The sequence below is a fragment of the Sturnus vulgaris genome, chromosome 14 (genome assembly GCF_052056855.1).
Source record: "Sturnus vulgaris isolate bStuVul1 chromosome 14, bStuVul1.hap1, whole genome shotgun sequence".
Lineage (NCBI taxonomy): Eukaryota > Metazoa > Chordata > Aves > Passeriformes > Sturnidae > Sturnus > Sturnus vulgaris.
The window spans coordinates 4,700,627-4,718,859 of NC_142256.1; the positions used below are offsets into that span (position 1 = coordinate 4,700,627).

General features: G+C 59.8%; 1 long non-coding RNA gene across 1 annotated transcript; it reads left to right on the plus strand.

Annotated features, from left to right (window-relative positions):
* Window positions 1-49: 49 nt before the first annotated feature.
* On the plus strand, window positions 50-1,023 carry LOC148222100 (uncharacterized). The gene is made up of 2 exons (XR_015806866.1): window positions 50-389; window positions 852-1,023. It is a non-coding gene; the product is annotated as an uncharacterized LOC148222100 (long non-coding RNA).
* Window positions 1,024-18,233: the final 17,210 nt, after the last annotated feature.

The following is an 18,233-nucleotide window of genomic DNA, read 5'->3' on the forward strand; positions in this document are numbered from 1 at the left end:
TGGCCAGCAGGGACCGGCGGCTGCCCTGGCCGGGGGCGGGAGGCGGCCACAGCGCCAGCTCTGGCAGCCGCTCGCTCGCACTAACTCGAACCAGGTTTCTGGAGAAAGGCTGGATGGAAACGCTTCTCCCACCCCAGCCCAGGCCCTTCTTAAAGACATAGCTACACATCCCTGCTGCGGGCGCTGGAGCCGTGGCGACTGAGCGGGATGGAGCATCCTGCCAGCTGGCGACTTTCCGGCGGGCCTCCGAGCCACAGCAAGGGATGCGATGGGTGGCTGCCCTGGAGAGGAGATGGCATCCAGCACCTCCGCTTGGCTGTGCCACCTGCGTGGGGGCTGTGGGGAGTGCCAGCTGCCCCTCCTGTAATCCACAGGGGTCAGGCAGCCAGGTGAATGTTTCCCGGGGCTGGCAGGGAGGTGGCTGTCCCCACCCCCCTGCCCTTGGCTGGGGTCCCAGTGCGGCAGGAAGGAGCTGGTCCCACACAGGCAGCCCCTCGCAGGTGGCCTCGGCAGCCCACGCTCAGCCAGGACCACCCGGGAGCCGCTGGCTGCAGCTGTGGGGTGGGGAACACCCCGGGGATGGCCGGGACCAGAGGGCACCCCGTGCTGGGTGTGCACGGGGGATCTGCTCTCCCTGCTCGCAGGACACCGCTCCGTGAGAGGCCCTGGGGATGGCAGTGACTGCGTGGCCACGGACAAGCCCTGTCCAGTGCAGAGGTGCTGGCAGTGGGCAGCCATGGCCACAGCAGCAGCTGGGAGGGATGGGAAAGCACTGGAGCAAAATCCTGACACGGGGGGAGGTGATCTCAGGGCTGACCCCACAGTAACGGAGACTCCTCCCATTTCCACAGAGCACAGACCAAGCACAAGACAACCCTGGAACGTCCCTCCAGGAGCGCTGACAGCACAGATCCTGCACCCTCAGCATGCCAGGAGAACCCGTGTGTGCAACAGACACGAGTGTGCACACCCAGACATGTACAGAATCATCCATGTGTGCACACTGACATGCACGGAATGACACACACGTGTGCCAGGGAGGTTTGCTCTGCGCTGGGGACGTGCAGGACGTGTCCTGCTGTCCCCATGCTCCTGCCTGGCTCTGGGGACCCTGAGTCAGAATCCCAGCTCTCAGTGGGGCCGTGCTGCTCCACATGGATGCAGTTGCCCACTCGGGGTGCCAGGAAGGGAGGAAATGGCCACTCCCAGCCACTATCTGGGGAATTCTCTTGTTCCCTTGTCTGCTTCGATCTGTTGCCATTAATTAACTCCAGCAGTAATGATCCTCTCCCGATCCCCACGCTGCCCACCACGCTCAGTCTCCCCATGCCACGCAGCTCCACGCTGGCTCCTGGGGCTGTGCCCAGCTGCCGGGCACTGTGCTGTGCCAGGCTGGCATCTGTGCGGGGTCAGGCTCCAGCAGACACGCACACAGGGCACGGTCACCCCCGTGCTGGTGGGGGCTCCCCCGGAGCCACACGCCCGCTGCTGCCCGAGGTGCCAGCCTGATTCCCTGCCAGGCATCCCGGTGCCAAGGTGGGCAGGCAGGGGGGAGCAGGAGGAGGATGGCAGAGCCCGCTGGCACGGCTAAGAAGATTCTCCTTGCCAGCATCCTTGGCCCGTTGGGCGCTGTGCCAGCTCTGGATCAATGCGGGCTCTGTGCTGGCAGCCAGCGGCTCCCGTGCACACGCAGGGACTGGCGTGTGGCTGGCCCCGTGCCAGCACCTGCAGGGCCATGGGCACGGCCAGTGGGCACGGCACTGGGCACCCGGGCGGCACAGACCAGGCTGGGAGCTGGATATGACCCCCAAGGGACTGCCGGGTTCCAAAGCAGCCTGCTGGATCCCTGGTGGGTTCCTGTGTCCCTCCCCAAGGGTCCTCTGCTCTCCAGAGCACAGCCCTGCAGCCACTGCATGGATGAGCTGCACAGGAGCCGTCCTGCACTCCCAGCTCCTCCCTGGAGCACCAGGAGCTCCTGCAGCTGGAGCAGCTGCCAAGGCACGCTCCACACTCGCTTCCTCACGGAGGTGAGCGCATCCCACACGCTGCTCCGGGATGACGCACACGCCAAGGAGACACGGAGTTGAAGCCCATCCATGTTCCTGGCCCGTGAGTGCTGCCATATTCCCAGCCAAAGGGGGCTGTCAGCGCTTCCTAAGAGGAACCAGGAACACCGCTGCTCGTGGGGTTCCTTCCAGGGTTGCTCTGCAGGGCCCAGGCAGGAGCAGGAGGTTGGGAGGTTGACCATGGAGGTTGGGAGAGCCCAGCCAGGGCTGTCCTTGCCTTGCAGGAACGGCAGCAGTGTGGGGAGCAGCGCTGGGGTGTCCTGACCCTCTCGGTGTCTGCAGCACACATTTCCGGGAGGGAGTGGCCACCAGCCCACTGCCGAGGGCTTCCAGCCAGAGCAGAGCCTTTGGGAGCCGTGTGTTATCCATCCATCCATCCATCCATCCATCCATCCATCCATCCATCCATCCATCCATCCATCCATCCATCCCTGCACCCCCGGCTGAGCCGTCGGACGATTCCTGTTAAGGGGAGGGTGTGGCTGCTCTCCCCCTCCTCCGGCAGCCGAACCGAGGATCCAGCCTTGGTCGGGGTCCCACGTCCCGCCCACGGCAGCAGCCCGGGGAGATGTGCTCACCCCTCTGACACCGCAGTCACCACTGGCTCGGGGAAATCAGGCACAGAAAATGTCTTGGGGGTCTGGGAGGGCTTTGGGAGCCGCTCTGCCCTGCAGGGGAGGCTGCAGTGGGTTGTGGCTGGGATGAGCAGTGCTGGGCTCCTGAGGGGGCCCCCACAAGCCCCTTTGGCACTTCTGTGAGTTCCCAGCTCCCAGCTCCCATTCCCATTTCCCTGTTCCCAGTTCCCATTCCCAGCTCCCAGCTCCAGTGACAGCCGTGCACCCTCCCTGCTCCCACCGTTCCTGGTGAATAAGAGCAGAGGAATCCAGCAGCCCTTGGCTGCCGTCCCCTGCTGGAAGCAGCCACGCTGCCTCATCAGACAAGTGTTTCCCCAGCCCTTCGCTGTGTGATTTCCTCATCTGGAAGCTGCACTGCTCCACTGGCATCTCCCCTTCCTGAGGAGGATGAGGCAGCCCCCTCAGCCTCTACAAACACCCATGGACACGTCCTGCTGCTGACCTCAGCTCCCCAGAACCACGACTGTCAAATCTTTCTAAACCTCTCTGGTAGGAGCCAAATCAGGCAAAGGCTTGTGACCCAACTGAGGGTGCCCAAATCTGGGAGCTGGCACGAGGACCATGCTTGGGAAGGGCAAAGTCTCACAGGCCTTGGGAGCTGGAGTCAGGCCAGCTGAGAGGGCTGGACAGACACCCCCATGCCCTGCACTGGTCACACCTGGAGCATTTTTACTTCCTGAGAACTGGGAGGCAGATGCTGGATCTCCAGCCTGACCCATCCCTGTTCTTACAAGCAGGCCCGACAGGCTGTGACATGTCCCCTGTGACCCTGTGACATGTCACACATGTGACCCACGCTGGCTGAGCAGAGGCTGTGCCAGGGCACGACTGGTCTGGGTGAGCTCCACCTGGAGCATCTTCCATGGGCTCCCATTCCATTTTAAGAAGGGAAATGTGATTTTTGCCATTGGATCCTCTTCAAGAAATGAAAAAGGAGGAGAAAACAAGCCCCGAACCCAGTGTGGGACATTGTTTAGTGTTTGCTCCTCACTGCTGGGTCCCTGTGGTGCTGCAGCTCAGTGGGAAGTGTCCTCTCAAGCCCTGGGCAGCCACCCCACAGTGCTGGGGGCTCATAAGGAGCTCCTGTCCCCTCAAGACGTGATCTGATCCCCCACCATGGGCTGATGCTGGAGCTCTCAGCAGAGCAGACTGCCTCTGAAGGACCAGTGAGAATTTTATTCTTTACCAGAGTAAGTTCAGTCACACTGGGAGCTCTGGCGTCCCTCTGGCTGTTGGGGGATGGATGTGGAGCAGCCGGGAGGGTGAATGGGCTGTGTTCCCTTAGGATGCAGGGGGAAATGAACCTCGGAAACCTCTGTGCCACTGAGCAGCAACGAAGGTGAACTTGGCTGTGCTCACACTGCCCCAGCCCTTCCCACGGGATAAATCACAGCATTTTCATCGCCACACCTCCGACCCCAGCTCTGAGCCAGCCCGGCACATCCCTGCGTATTCATGGCTCTAATGAGGACAATTTGCCGCTGCCTCACACACACACCTGCAGTTACCTGTGCTGCTGCTCGCCGGGTGCCTGGAATCAGCTGAACACAGAACGGGGGCCACACGCTCCCCCCGCCCTCAGCGGCTTCAGGTGTCCCCCGAAAATCCCCCCAAAACCCCCCGCACAGCATCACTCTGCCGACGCCTGTCCCCTACACCACGTCCTCCACGGCGTCCTGCACTGTCCCCTGCCGCCACGGTGGCACACACACAACGCTCCTGTGGCCACCTGGAGCAGCCCCAGGCGCTGGCCAGACACAGGCAGTGACTCCATCTGGTACCGGCACCAGCTCCTCCTCCGGCAGACCCTGGCCCAGCACGTTCAGCGCTGCTTTTGCCAGGTTTGGCACACGCTGGGGCCGTGCCCGGGTCAGTTTGGGTGACGGAGGGACCTCGCTGTCCCTTCATTGTCCCTGCTCGATGCTCAGGACAGCGGGAGCCGCTCCCCGCTCTGGTGTCGGGTCCGCAGCGCTGGCAGGAGCGGAGCAGCTCCAGGCTCGGGCCGGGTGCTCCCCTCGCTCCCGGGATCCGAGACGCGGTCTGGGAGGATCTGGCAGTGATTTCCCATGGCTCCGGGCAGATGGAGCAGCAAGGGAGCCCTTGCGAGGGGATTTGCCGGGAGCAGAGGCGCACGCTCTGCCGGGGGCCTGGGAACCGCGCGGGGCTCGGGGGGAACGCGCTGGAGCAGCGCTGCCCTCCCCGCCCCGCAAAGCCTCTAGAACAAACTTGTATAAACAACTCCAAAATGAGCTCATTTTAAGATCCCCCGAAACGGCGCTGCCTGTTCCTGACCCAGCACAGCAGCCTGTGCCAGACTGAGATTTTTGGAATGGGAAGTGGAAGCAGTCCAAGGAAACCCAAACCCCGCTGGCTGCCAGGAGAGGGGACGGGCTGACACCGTGCCCCTGGGGCACAAATATTGTGGGATACACAAAACCCCGAGTGAAAGCTGCCCCACGCCGGCCAGGACAGCCCCCTCGGTCCCCTGGCCCAGGGTGAGGGGAAGCACCTGAGGCAGGGACAGTGTGGGGGTGGCAAGGAGCAGCCCTGACAGCCTGGTGTCCCCACAGCCCCAGGAACTGCAGACACAGCGTGAGGTGTGCTTGGCTGGCAGCCCGGAAATGCCCACTGTGAGCAGGGAAAGAAAGTCCGGGCGGAGGGAAAAGGGTGCAGGGCTGTCCTGGCCTCACCCCAGCGCCCTGGCCACCAGCATCCCCTCACCCCAATGCCCGGCACGGCTCCCTGGCCCCACGGGCCTTGGCGAGGCGTTGCCACCCGTGCCCCGCTCAGACCTCGCTGCTGATGGGGCGGGGATGACGGGCCCGAGTGTCGGAGCTGGCGCGGGTCACCCGCGCGGGGAGGGGACACGGGGTGACAACATCGGAGGAGCAGCAGCGCAGAGCTCCGGCACAGGGCAGGGAGCGGAGCCCCGGCAGTGGCTCTGGGGCCCGCAGGTGTCCCGTCCCCCCGTGTCTGTCTGTCCCCCGTGTCTGTCTGTCCCCACGTGGCTGTCTGTCCCCAGTGTCTGTCTGTCCCCCGTGCCTATCTGTCCCCCGTGGCTGTCTGTCTGTCCCCCGTGGCTGTCTGTCCCCCCGTGTCTGTCTGTCTCCCCCTTACCTGCGGCGGCGCGGAGCGGGCGGCCCCGCAGCAGCGACTGCAGGCGGGCGGCGCGGCGGTGCAGGCGGGCGGCGCGACGGGCCAGAGCCCGCAGGTGGCCCTCGATGTCCCCCAGGAGAGCGACCGAGTGGCCGCAGAGCTCGGCCAGCTGCCGCAGCAGGGCCAGGGCCGCCAGGCTGCAGGTGTCCCGCAGGTCGGTGAGCGGCCCCACCGGCCGGACCCGCACGGCCACGCTCCGCCGGTAGAACGGCATGGGGCGGACGGGCTCGGCGCGGATCGGCGCGGATCGGCTCGGATTGCCCGGTTGTCCCCCGGCCCGGCCCGGTTCGGTTCAGCCCAGGAAGGCGCTGTTCCCCCCGTCGAGCCCCGCGGCTGCGAGGGCTGAGGTCCGGCCGCAGCGCCGGGGCTCGGAGCCGCTCTGTGGGAGTGGGAGGAGGAGGAGGAGGAGGAAGGGGAGGGAGGGGCGGCCCCGCTCGGGGATGCTCGGGCCGGCGGCGGGGCACGGCGGCAGGAGCTGCGGGCGCTGCTCGGGCAGGGGCACGGGCACCGCTGTCAGTGCCGGCTGTCCCCTCCCGGCGCCTCTCCCGAGGGCACGGGCACCCTCCGGTACCGGCTGTCCCCGCTGCCTTCTCATTCCCGAGGGCACGGGCACCCTCCGGTACCAGCTGCCCCCGCTGCCTTCCCATTCCCGAGGGCACGGGCACCCTCCGGTACCGGCTGTCCCCTCCCGGCGCCTCTCCGGAGGGCACGGGCACCCTCCAGCTGCAGCCTCCCCTGCTGTGACGACACCTGAACTATTCCTGCTCTGCTTGGGTCTGTGTAAATGTTTGTGCATCCAAACCCAGCTCCATGGGGCTGCTACCACTGAGAAACATCCTTTCCCTTCCCTTTCCTTTCCCTTTCCCCTTTCCCTTTCCCTTTCCCATTCCCATTCATTTCCCCCTCTCCCCTTTCAGCTTTGTGAGGTGCCCTGAGCTCCTCTCTGTGCAGAGAGCTGGACCACGTCTCCTGCAGGAGTCTTGGAGCTCTCCCATGCTGTCACTCCCGGCACTCTGGTGGTCTCCACCTGCCTGGATGAAGCTGAGGCAGCAGGAGCTGGGCAGTGCTGGTCCCTTGGCTCTGTGCCCAGCACAGATGGGGAAACTGAGGCACAGGGTCACACCCCGCTGGATGTGGGGAGGTGAAGTCAGCCCGATTCTCTTGGCTTGGGCAGCCTCGATCATGAATCATGGTCCGGGTGAGGGGAGCATCTGGAGCCCATCAGGGCTCTGCTCACGCCCCGTTCCCACCCACCCGCCCTTCCCAGCCCTGACCTCTCCTCCTGCCAGCCCACAGGGAGCGCACGGACAGTTCCTGTTTCTGTGCTTTCTTCAACACAGATCCGTGTGTCTCGAAATTCAAGCATGAGGTCTCAACTGCCCTCCCCAGCAGCCACAGCACCCACCTGGGCACTGTCCTGCTGCTCAGGGCAAGGGCAAGCAGCCTTGCTGAAGTGGAAATTTATTCAATGTTCTGCCAGTTTTTCAGGTGTTTTCCCCTTGTTCTGCCTCATGATGCAGGTTTGTTGTGGCAGCAGTGCCCAGGTCTCGAGGCTGGCTTAGCGAGCAGGATTTAAAGCCAGGTAAGAGCCAAGGGCTTTTCCTTTTGCTTTCTTTGCCTCGTTTCTAAAACTTTTTCTGTAGCTGGAGAGGTGTGAACACCTTGCCATTGAGTGCCAGCCGAGATTCGGACTCCAGGAGCCAAGGGATTCATAAAACCATCACGAAATGCCACAACCTCAATAAATGACAAAAATCTGGTCGCTTAGCAACTTAAACTGTTTTTTTTTTTTTTTTTTTTTTTTTTCTAAATGGATTGTGTTTTCTCGGTCTTCTCTCAAATATTTAGCGTGAGAAAATTACTCCATGTGGAGTGAACTGCACCATGAAGTCACCACCGGGGTGATTATTCTGGGGATCAGCCGGGCTGGGAGGGCTGGACACGAGGAGCCGCAGGGACAGAGGCCGGGGAGGGATCCCGGCAGGAGCAGTGCCAGGGCTTTGTTTTGGCTCTGGGCAGGAGCGGAGCCGTCGGCGCGGGCAGAGCCGGGCCCGGGGGATGCTCCGGGACGCGTTTGTGTGCCGGATGTGCGGAGCCCTGGCGGGGAGCGATGGGCTCGGCATCCCGTGGGAAAGAGCCGGGCTGGCCCGGGGCCGGCAGGAGCTGCGCCAGCTCTGCAAACACTGATCGCAACCAGATGTCCCAGGCACCGCCTTCCCTGCTCCAGCTCCGAGCCAGGGGACACGGCGGGCCCGCGGGGACACCTCGGGTGCCTCTGTGGGGCTCTGGGTGACTCGGGGTCAGGGGGCGGTGGTGCCCAGACCCTGGAGCGGGTCGGCAGGTCCTGACCTTCTCCCCAGCTTGTCCTGAGGATTCCCCCTGCCTCTGCCCCGTGTCTTCTCACGGAACATCTGGTGATGGAGTGAGGATCATCGGCTCTCCGCAGCCTGTCCCATATTCCATCCCTGGATGCTGTTAAATCCATCCCTGGATGCTGCTAAATCCCGAGCAGCGTCACTGCTTGGACCAACCCCAAGGGGTTCGGTGTCCAACAGCCAGATAAATTCTGTGCTTTTGCAGAACTTCTCGCTGCTCCAGCACCTCCGGCGCCAGGGCAGCGCTGGGAGCCGTGCGGGTGAGCCAGGCGTGGCTGCTCATGCCCGGCTTCTGCCGGGAGCTGCTCCTGCTGCCCCCTCACCCTCAGGGGTGCTGGAACCGGCCGTGCCCGGCGCCGGGAGCCGTCCCGGTGCCCACTGGAGGGTGCTCTCTGCCAAGCTTTGCGCCGCCGATGCTTCCCAGCAGCTCTCGCCGAGAAAAAACAAGGGAGCGGCTGGAGCCGTGTTGGATCTGTGAGAGACAGCACCGGGCCCTGCTGGGCACCAGGCAGGATCCCCACACGCCCCAGGACCAGGTCCTGCCCCCGTTTTTCCCCCCCACGTGCTGGTTTGTCGTGCCGGGCTCTGCTGTGGGGCAGAGGCTGCTCCTGTGCCCCAGCCCTGGGCAAACCCCCCCAGCCCACTCTGCATGGCAGTGCCCTCTCCGTGGCCTCGGAGCTCCCTGCCTCCCAGGCCACCCTTGGTGTGCCCCTGGTGAATCCTTTTCCTGCTCCAAAGCCTGGCAGCTCCCGCAGCCCCCCTGCTCTCCCCCAGCCCCCCTGCTCCAGCAGATCCAGCACGGACATCCAGGCTGCCAGGGCTCTGTCACACACCATCCCCTGGCCCAGGGCACTGGGGCGGGACAGGGAACAGCACCTGGGATCAAGATTTTCTCCCACACAATTCGCTTTATTTCAGAACTTCATCTGAGGAGTGTGGAATATCCCAGCCAGGCCCATGGATGCAGCTCCCACCACCTCCCAGTCCCTGTCCTGCTCAAGATTAATTGGCACAGCCAATACCCCGAGGGTGTCTCTACAGCCAGGTCTGCTCACTGATGCCATTTGCTACCAAAACGTGCTGCAGCATCCCCACTTCTTGGCTCTCACAGGGTTAATCATTACAGCAGCTCCTTTTCCCTCCCACCCTGGCACTCCAGGGGCTGGGCTTTGCACTCCTGAAATGCAGGTGCTGAATAACTTGTTCATTGAAGAGAATGTTCAGCTGCAATCTCGTCCTCCAGCCCCCTTGGCTGTTTGGAGGTGCAATGGGAATTCTGGCTTTAATCAACTTCCCTCTGTGTCATCTGTGGGCTGGGCTGCACTGTCCAGCCCTTCGTCCTTTCCAGATCGCTGTGGAAAATATTAGTGTGCACAGTGGTGAGATCCATGGTGGAAGTGTTCATGAAAAATTGAATATCAAGTCCCTCAGTTTTCAGTTGCAGTAATTTTTTCCACACAGACACCGTTCCTTGGCTCTCACCTGTCTGCAGTCCTGCAGCCTTCTGGCTACCCCAGCCATCCACAGCTCCTGCAGGGAGCAGGAGCAGGACCTGGGATGTTTTGGAGACACTGACACATTTTCCATCACAGAATCCATGTCATCCCATCTGTGCTCCATTAGCCTATTTTTAATCACAATTTAAAGGCATTTTCCAGGAACAAACACAGACTGGCTGGCCTGTAACTCCTTCAGGCCCTGGTGATGTTTTGGTTCCAGGTGTGTGGGTTGCTGCCAGGTAGAGCAGAGGCTGCAGTAGCAGGGTGAATGTTCATGGAATCGTGGATTTGGGTTGGAAGGGACATTAAAGGCCATCTCATTCCATCCCCTGCCATGGCAGGGACACCTTCCCCTGTCCCAGACTGCTCCAAGCTGGCCTTGGGCACTGCCAGGGCACAGCTGCTGGCACAGCTGCTCTGGGCACCTGTGCCAGGGCCTCACTCCCTCACAGGGAAAAATTCTGAGAGCAGATGAACAATTAACATCTCCCTTTTTGTATAATGACATTATTGCAGCCGGGTCCCTGCTGGGCACTGGATTGGTTTCTATTCCCACAGCCTGAGCTCCTGCAATCCAAGGCACTGAACCCCTGATGCCCCAGGTGTGTGGCACTCCTGGCACCTGGGGAGGGAATGTCAGGATGGAATTCTGCCCTTCAGTGAGGAAGTGATGTGGGTTTCACGGGTTTCACAGGTTTGTGTTTGTGAGTTTACTCCCTCCAGATTTCCTTCCACACCTGGACAGCAGGAGCTGTGCTTGCTTTGTGGTGAGCCCCCCGAGGTGCTGCAGAACAGAACAAACACAGGTCTGGGGTCCGTGGCTGGGCTCCTGGGGATCCCTCCCCTCACAGGAGCCATTCCCTCACGTGAAAATTACTGGGGACGAGCTTGTGCTGCCCATGGCTGCTCCCTCTGGGATCCCTCCCAAAACAGGGAGGAGAGAGTGGCAGTGTGCTCTGGGGAGTGCCACGGGGGGCTCTGAGCTCGGGGTATTGCTCCTGCAGCACGGGATCCTCCAGGTGGGAAAACACCCCAGCAATCCTGTGGAAGCAGGAGCACAGGGGGCAGGAGAGGGGAGCTGGGGCTCATCCCAGACCTGCAGGACATTTTGGGCTTTGCTCCGAGTCCCTTCCTAATCCAAACTTCCGGTGTCTGATGTGGCTGTGAATGGCTGAACTGCAGCAATATGTCCAAATAACTTTTGGGGGCTGCTTTCTATGCCACGTACACCTCAGAGGCACACTGCATCACCAACACGTTTTCCCCTGGCTTCATATAATTATTTATAGGGTCTGGGGGGGGGGATCAGTACACGAAAATAAATAGTGTTACTTTTTGGTATCACAACACATGTTTCTAGAACAGAAATTGGTTATTTCACGTGCTCGTATCCAGCACCAACGCAGACCACGGAAGGGAGGGTTTGAGTCTGTGCTCAGCCCTGGGTGGCTCTGCCGGGCTCCTGTGTGAGGATGTCCCTGTCACCTCCTCGGGGTGTCCCTGCCACTCCCTCGGGCCCTGGCTCGGTGTCCCTGGCTGTGCTGGGCACAGCTCTGGGGTCTCTCCTCTGGGTGTCACTGTGCCATCGCTCCGGAGCTGCCGATTTGGGAAAGGAGGGAAGGAAAATATTCCTCATGGTCTGACACGCTGCCAGCGCTGCTGACGGCCAAGAGCTCTGGGTTTTGGGTGCTGCTCCCCCTCGGCCTCTTCTTTTCCAGCTGCTCTCCCCCTCCTGCTAAAATCCGGGACCTCGCTCTGGTTCTCTCCTCCCGGGCAGCTCTGGGGCTCTGTGGGAACTCCAGAAAGTCCAGAGCTGGTGGAAGCACTAAAACCTGCCATGGGTGCAGGTTTATTTATGCTCCCCTTTCATCCCTGCTCTGACGCATTCAGCTGTTCCGAGCCTCCCACACCTTCAAAAGCCACTTGTTCCAGTTTCTCTTCAGGTGAAACTTCACTTTTGGGTTAAAAAGCTCTTTTTGGAGGAAGAACTCATCCAGCAAACCCACCTTAAACTTCTCACTGCTCAGGGCCCTTATTCCTGCCCCAGGACACAACCACCCGACCCCAGAACGCTGAGGGCACGGGCAGCCCACGTCGCCCCAAAGCCTCTCCCAGGCTGGATGGGAAGGGCAGGAGCTGCCCCGGTGGGGCTGGAGAGGGAGGAAAGCGATGGCAGGGAACGGGGAACGGGCGGAGCTGTGATTGCTTTTGTCGGGAAATCAATAAATCAGCGGATCTGGCGCTTTTCTGGCATCTCATCCCACTCAGACATCCAGGCAGTGCAGGGAGCTGTGCAGTGCAACTGGAGTCGGAATCCAGAAAATACCTAAAAATAGCGAGCAGACGATCCCTGAGCCCATTAGTCACGTCCCTGGCCAGAAGAGCAGATGAGAGCGGCCCGGAGGCCGCTCCTGCCCTGGGGGAAGTTCCGAGAGCGCTCAGAGCTGTCGGCTGCAGCCCAGCGCTGCCTTTCCATCGCTGACGGGGTGCGATGTGCGGTGGAAACGCCTCCGTTTCCTTTTACAAACAGATCCACCCGAAACAAAAGTTGATGTTTTTAATTTCCCCTTTTATCTCGCAGCAGTTCTGACGTTTATGTCCCAGCATTTCTGGCCATTTCAAACTCAGCATTGCTGCTGAAAACAACCAGAAGAGGCGCTTGGTGCTGTAACTCGTGACGGTTTAATTCCCTGTCCCCTGTTAGCATCTGCTGGGCTCCGTTTCCGAATTAGCAATGGAAATTGATACCTGAGCGCGGGATAACTGTGCTGGGCTGGCTGCTGCCAGCCCCGGTGACAGCTCTGTCACTCACCGGGTGATTTAATGCAGGCTCGGGGCTCTCGGGGACGCCTTTTGGTGCTCCTGTTGCAAACGGCTTTTATTGTTTGCTCGCTGCCTCTCATGCTCCCCGCGAGTCGCTGCTCGTCGTTATCACGGTTTATTGTCAGAGCACGGCCCAGGGGAGCGCTGGTTTGTCACACACACACGGGGCGGGCACACCCCGGACCTGCGCGTGGATCCGCATCCCTGAGCGTGGATCCGCATCCCTGAGCGTGGATCCGCATCCCTGTGCTTGGATCCACATCCCTGTGCTGGATCCACATCCCTGAGCGTGGATCCGCATCCCTGAGCGTGGATCCGCATCCCTGTGCTTGGATCCGCATCCCTGAGCGTGGATCCGCATCCCTGAGCGTGGATCCGCATCCCTGTGCGTGGATCCGCATCCCTGGCGTGGCAGGAGCAGCTCTGTGATGTGCCAGCTGCGGGCTGGAGCCCCGGGCACCTCCGAGCCCCGGGGCTGCGGGCTCTGCTCCCAGCCGGGCCGGGCAGCATCGCGATAGGGGGGTCAGGATCCCTGGAGGGATGGGATGGGATGGGATGGGATGGGATGGGATGGGATGGGATGGGATGGGATGGGATGGGATGGGATGGGATGGGATGGGATGTCCCCGGGTGGGATGGGATTCCTGCATGTTCCTTGATGAACATCCCTGATTGTTTCCCATTTTAGCCTTGAGCATTTAAAAACCACTTCCTGCCTCCTGGCAATGATTAATTGGGAAGATGTTGTTGAATTACGACTATTGATGTCCCTCCTGAAGGTTGGGCTGGCAATAAAGTCATATGATAGTGTTTATGCTGATACTAAATTAATTACCTGCCGTTTTCATGCCTGTTAATGATTTGTTTGTGATGCTCTTCGATGTTGTAATGGGAGACCAGTGACTGATGGGCCTCTCTTCTTTATGAGTGTAATTAAAAAGGCAGCAATCAGGGCATTTATGCAGAAATACCAGCCAGGATCCAAACCTTATGTGGGGTGTGTGATCCACACCGTTTGTTCAATGTCACAGTCACAGTTCTGGGCTCCTGCCTGGGTTTGCTGGAGTGAAATGCGATCTTTGATAGATCCTTGAGGGTTTTCCTCATAATGTCTTGGTTTCTCCTGTCCAAAGGGACTGACTTTAGAGTGGTATTTCACAGCTGAGATGTGGAGGTGAGGCTTATGGTGAGGCAGCTCCCACTGGAGCATTGTGCAGGATTTCTAAAGCCAGGTTTGGAGCTGCTGCACCCCGAGGAGGGGATGTGAGTCCCTGAGCCGAGCTCAGCCTCGCTCCAGGTGGGGCAAGAAGCACGGATGTGGGGCAGGGTGGGGCACGTTCCACAGAATCATGGAAAATCATGGAAAATCATGGAAAAAAATAATGGAAAATCCTGGAAAATCCCTCCTCCCTCCAAGCTCAAGTGCAGCTGCTCCCCAAGGCCACCATAACCCAGGTCCCCAAGTGCCACATCCACACATCCTCAGTGTGTGCCACGTGCTCGGGGCTGTCCCTTGGCCCTGTGCCCTCCGGGCCAGCTCTCAGCAGGGCTGTGGGGCTGCTCTGAATCTCCTGCTCTCCTGGAGCCTCTGCAGAGCTGCCCGTGCTCACACACAGCTCCGACCATCTTTAAACAAAAGATCACAACGGGCTTCAGAAGAACTCGGCAGATGGGCTCTGGCAAAGGAAATGGGTCTAGAACTAAAGTTTCTGACTCTGCTGTAACCGCTTCTGAATATTCTAAAAATATTTTAAGGCATTTTCTGAACTCACACTGGGGAGTTGCTTTGGGAGGGGCTCTGTCACTGAGACCAGCAGAGATCTGTGACTTCTCCTGGGGACAGGCTTGTGTTTGTGAGTTAAAAGCTGTTGGGAAGTGTCGCCTGCCTCCAGTTCCAGCAGAAGATTTAACCCTTCCCCTCACAGGAGTAAAACCAGGAAGCACCAGCGCTTGTCACACAGCACAGGATTGTCACTGCTGTCACATTCTGCCATTGGAAACCAAAATTGTCCCCGATTTATATCCAGTGGTGCCTCGGCACTGCAGCAAGGCCAGGGCAGGGAGGGAGCTGGGAGCCCTTCACCCTTCCAGGACCGTGTGCCACTGGAGCTGGGGCCACGAGCTCCCTGCATTTCCAGCCAGACTTACACAGGGAGGGAACAATGGGAGCGATATTCCCTGGGTCTGATGAGTGTCAACCATTCCCTGGGTCTGATGAGTGTCAAACATTGCCCAAGCCCCGGTGTGCAGCAGCACAGGGCAGAGCTGCTCAGCACTGACCACCGAGAGGGGATTCATTACTAAGACATTTTTGTGTGTGAAAAGAAAAACATTTCGTTGCCTGTGGCTGGCAGCAGGCTGGTTTTCTACAATGCTGGGAGGAATAGGAGGATCTGCTCGCTGGCACGCTGCCCTGAAATGTTTATCAGCAAACATTTGTCCTTGTTTTCTTAAATAAAAAGATTGCATATTGTGTGTTGGAGTAACAGACTGCTGGAAAGGGGCCCTTTGGAAGGGAATGGGCAGTGGAAGCTGAGGCTGCAGAGATGCTCTTCTCTACCTTTGCTCGGAAATGTGCACATGGTTTGGGGGGAGCTGGGCTGAGAGGAGGAGCAGGGGATGGAGGGGGTTGGTAGCAGAGGATTAGAGCACTGGGAAGCAGAAATGGAGACGCAGGGGTGTGGAGCACCAGGAGCAGCTGGGGATGGGAATTAAGAGTGTTCCACCTAAAGTCAGGCTTGGGCTGGAGCCAGAGGCAAACCCAGAGCTCATCACACACTGATGAGAAGGAGCCTTTGCTGCAGTGATGGGGGGCTGGCATCACACAGGGATTCCTCTGCCAGAGGGCCAGTGGTGCATGGAGGTGCCCCAAACCAAAGGGAAAACGCTGTGGGCAGTGATGGCATCTGGGCACTGAGGGAGCAAACGTGGCAGAAAATCCCCCCAGTACGTGCCTGGCTTCTGAAATGTGTGAGAGGTGCTGGGGCTGCAGGGGCTGTGGGAACAGCAGCACAGGCTCCTCCAGGATGGGGACCCTGAGGTCACCTCCATGAGACCCTCGTGCACCCCCAGGGCCAGCTCCCACCGCTCCCCGAGTCCTTGCACTGCTCCTGCAGGGACAAAATCGTGTCAAACTGGAGGCAGGTTCAGCTCAGCTCAGCCTCTTCATGGGCTTGGGGTGCAGCACAGAAAAGTTTCTTTTGATCCTGAATCTCTGTATCCCCTTCAAAGCACTGATGTCACACTGTGGGTCAGGAGAAGCAGTGATTCATGTCAGCACAGGAATGGTGAGGCACAGGGGGATGGAGCAGGCCAGCCCCACAAAAAAACAAACAAACAAACAAACCCAAAAACCTGCCCAGGGCAGGGCCTAAGGGAGATGCACTTTAGCCATGGCCTGAGTGAGGACCAGCACTGCTTTGAGCCCGGCTTTGGAGGAATCCTGGAGCAGCAGCTTCTGTCCCAGCTGGGGTCACTGGGCACCCTCTGCCTGCCCCAGTGCAGCCACATCCCCTCCCTCTGCAGCCCGGGATGTGTTGGCTCTCCAGGTCCATGTGCAAGGATTTCTCTTCCCTTGCTTCCCCCTTGTTGAATCAGCGGAGGCAAATTAGGTCACGCAGAGCTAAATTGAGCATTAACTGTTCTCCCTTCAGAACTGCGTCTGCAGCCTCTCCTGGGAAATCAAAACCATTTCAAAATGTGACTGGGATCACATCCTTCCCTCCCAGGGCAGAGAGCTCTGCGCTTTTCCGGGGGCTCTGAGAAAAGCTCCCGCTGAGGGGCAGGGTTTTGGGGAGGGGTGAGGATGCAGAAGGGCTGGGAAGGGCCAGGAGGGTCCCGGGCAGCTGCCCCTGCCCAGCTCCGCTCCCACATCTCCCGGTGCTGCTGCAGGACTGGGAAAGCTGCTCAGAGCTCCGCAGATTTCCCACCCCTGTGGAGCTTCGTGTGGGCTCTGTGTGCTGGGGTTCCCATCCCTGCAGCAGGAGCAGCCTGGGGCTCCCTGAGGACCCCAACCCTGTCCTGGGGAGCTCCGGGCATTCCCATCCCGTGGAATGATCTGTGACTGGAGCTGCTCCTCACCCCTTGGGACCTGCAGCTCTTTTCCATCCCTGCCTTCCATATTTCTCCAGATCGGCAGCCCCATGGAGAACCACAGCCTGTGGATAGTGAGGGACATTCCTCCTGGCTCCTGCCTCTCCTGGAGGAACCCAGCCCACCTGGCCAAGCCCCTGGGACCAGGATTTCCTGGGCACAGCTCGGGCAGTGATGGTGGAAAGCAGCAGGAGCTCCCTCCTGGCACCTCGTGGCACAAGGTGAGAAGTTCTGTCTGTATGGAGCGGTGCCTGCAGGAATAATGGGGTAAAAGCTGGGAAAAGCTGAGAGCAGGGAATGGCTCCAGTGGTGAGGCTGGGCTGGGTAGGAGGGAGCCTCTGGCTACACATACCAGAGTCCCTCCGTGGGCTCTTCCCTCCTTCCCACTCCTTTCCCAAGCTGCCCTCTCCAAAAAGGCTTGTCCTCGCAGGCTGCTTCCATGGAGACATTCCAGGTGAGTTAATGAGAATGAGAGGTGCTCCTGGCTGCCTCACATCAGTTAAAATGTGCTCCCAGCGTGTGAGTGGTGAAAAACTCGGCGGCAGCAGCAGCGGCAGCACAGCCTGGGCTGTGCATCCATCCTGCTCCCAGGGCCAGCACCAGGAGGGACCCAAAGCTTGGATGTGCAGGGTGAGAGCTGCACTGGGTCCTGCTGAGGGTGGCAGGGGAGAAGCTGGAGCCGCAGCAGGGTGGCAGAGGAGAGCAGAGGGTGGCAGGGCAGATGCTGGAGCCGTAGAAGCCGCTGCCCGAGGAAAGCAGTGTGGGGCTGCCTGGGCACCTGATGGAGGCTTTGCTCGTGCCTGGGGTGAGGAGCTGGGTCAGGCTGTGTGTCTCAGCAAAGCCCCCACGCTCAGGGGCTGCAGGAGCCTGGCCAGCCCTTGGGAATTCTGAGTGACCCCTGGAAAATCCATATATATATATATACATATACATATATATATATATATATATATATATATATATATATATATATATATATATGGGAAACCCTCCTGCCCTCACCAGCCATTCACCAGCAAACCTCTGCCAGCCGAAACCGGAGAACCTGAGCCCCGCACAGAGGAGGAGAAAACCCTGAGGGAGTGTTCTGGCGTCTGAAGGAACAGCTGATGCTCTCTGGAGTCAGAGTGTGTCTCTTCCTCGGGCTCCTGACCCTCCTCTCCCTCCCTGCCCTGCGGCTGCTGGTCCCAGGCACTGCCAGCAGCAGCTCCCAGGTGAATTTGGGAATCATTTGGTGGGAATTGAGGAGTTGCAAGCGGACTGGAAAGGTTTGGAAGGGACCTTTAGGACCATCTATTCCCAGCCCCCTGCCATGGGCGGGGGTGCTGAGATGCCTGGGGGGTTTTCCTGGGATGCCTGCTGTAAATACCCTGGGGATATTGCAGAACACACGGGGCCTTTACAGAAACACCCACATTCCCGAAAATAACTTCCCAGCCAAAGCTGAGATGATATTTAATGAGCCTCGAGTTTGGGTAAGGCTGGTTGAAGCAGATCCTCGGGCTTTCTCAGCTACACAGGGCTCTGCACGAGCAAGATTCCGAGCTGCTGCCAGGAACAAATGTGTGTTTGCACAGATGGGAGGGT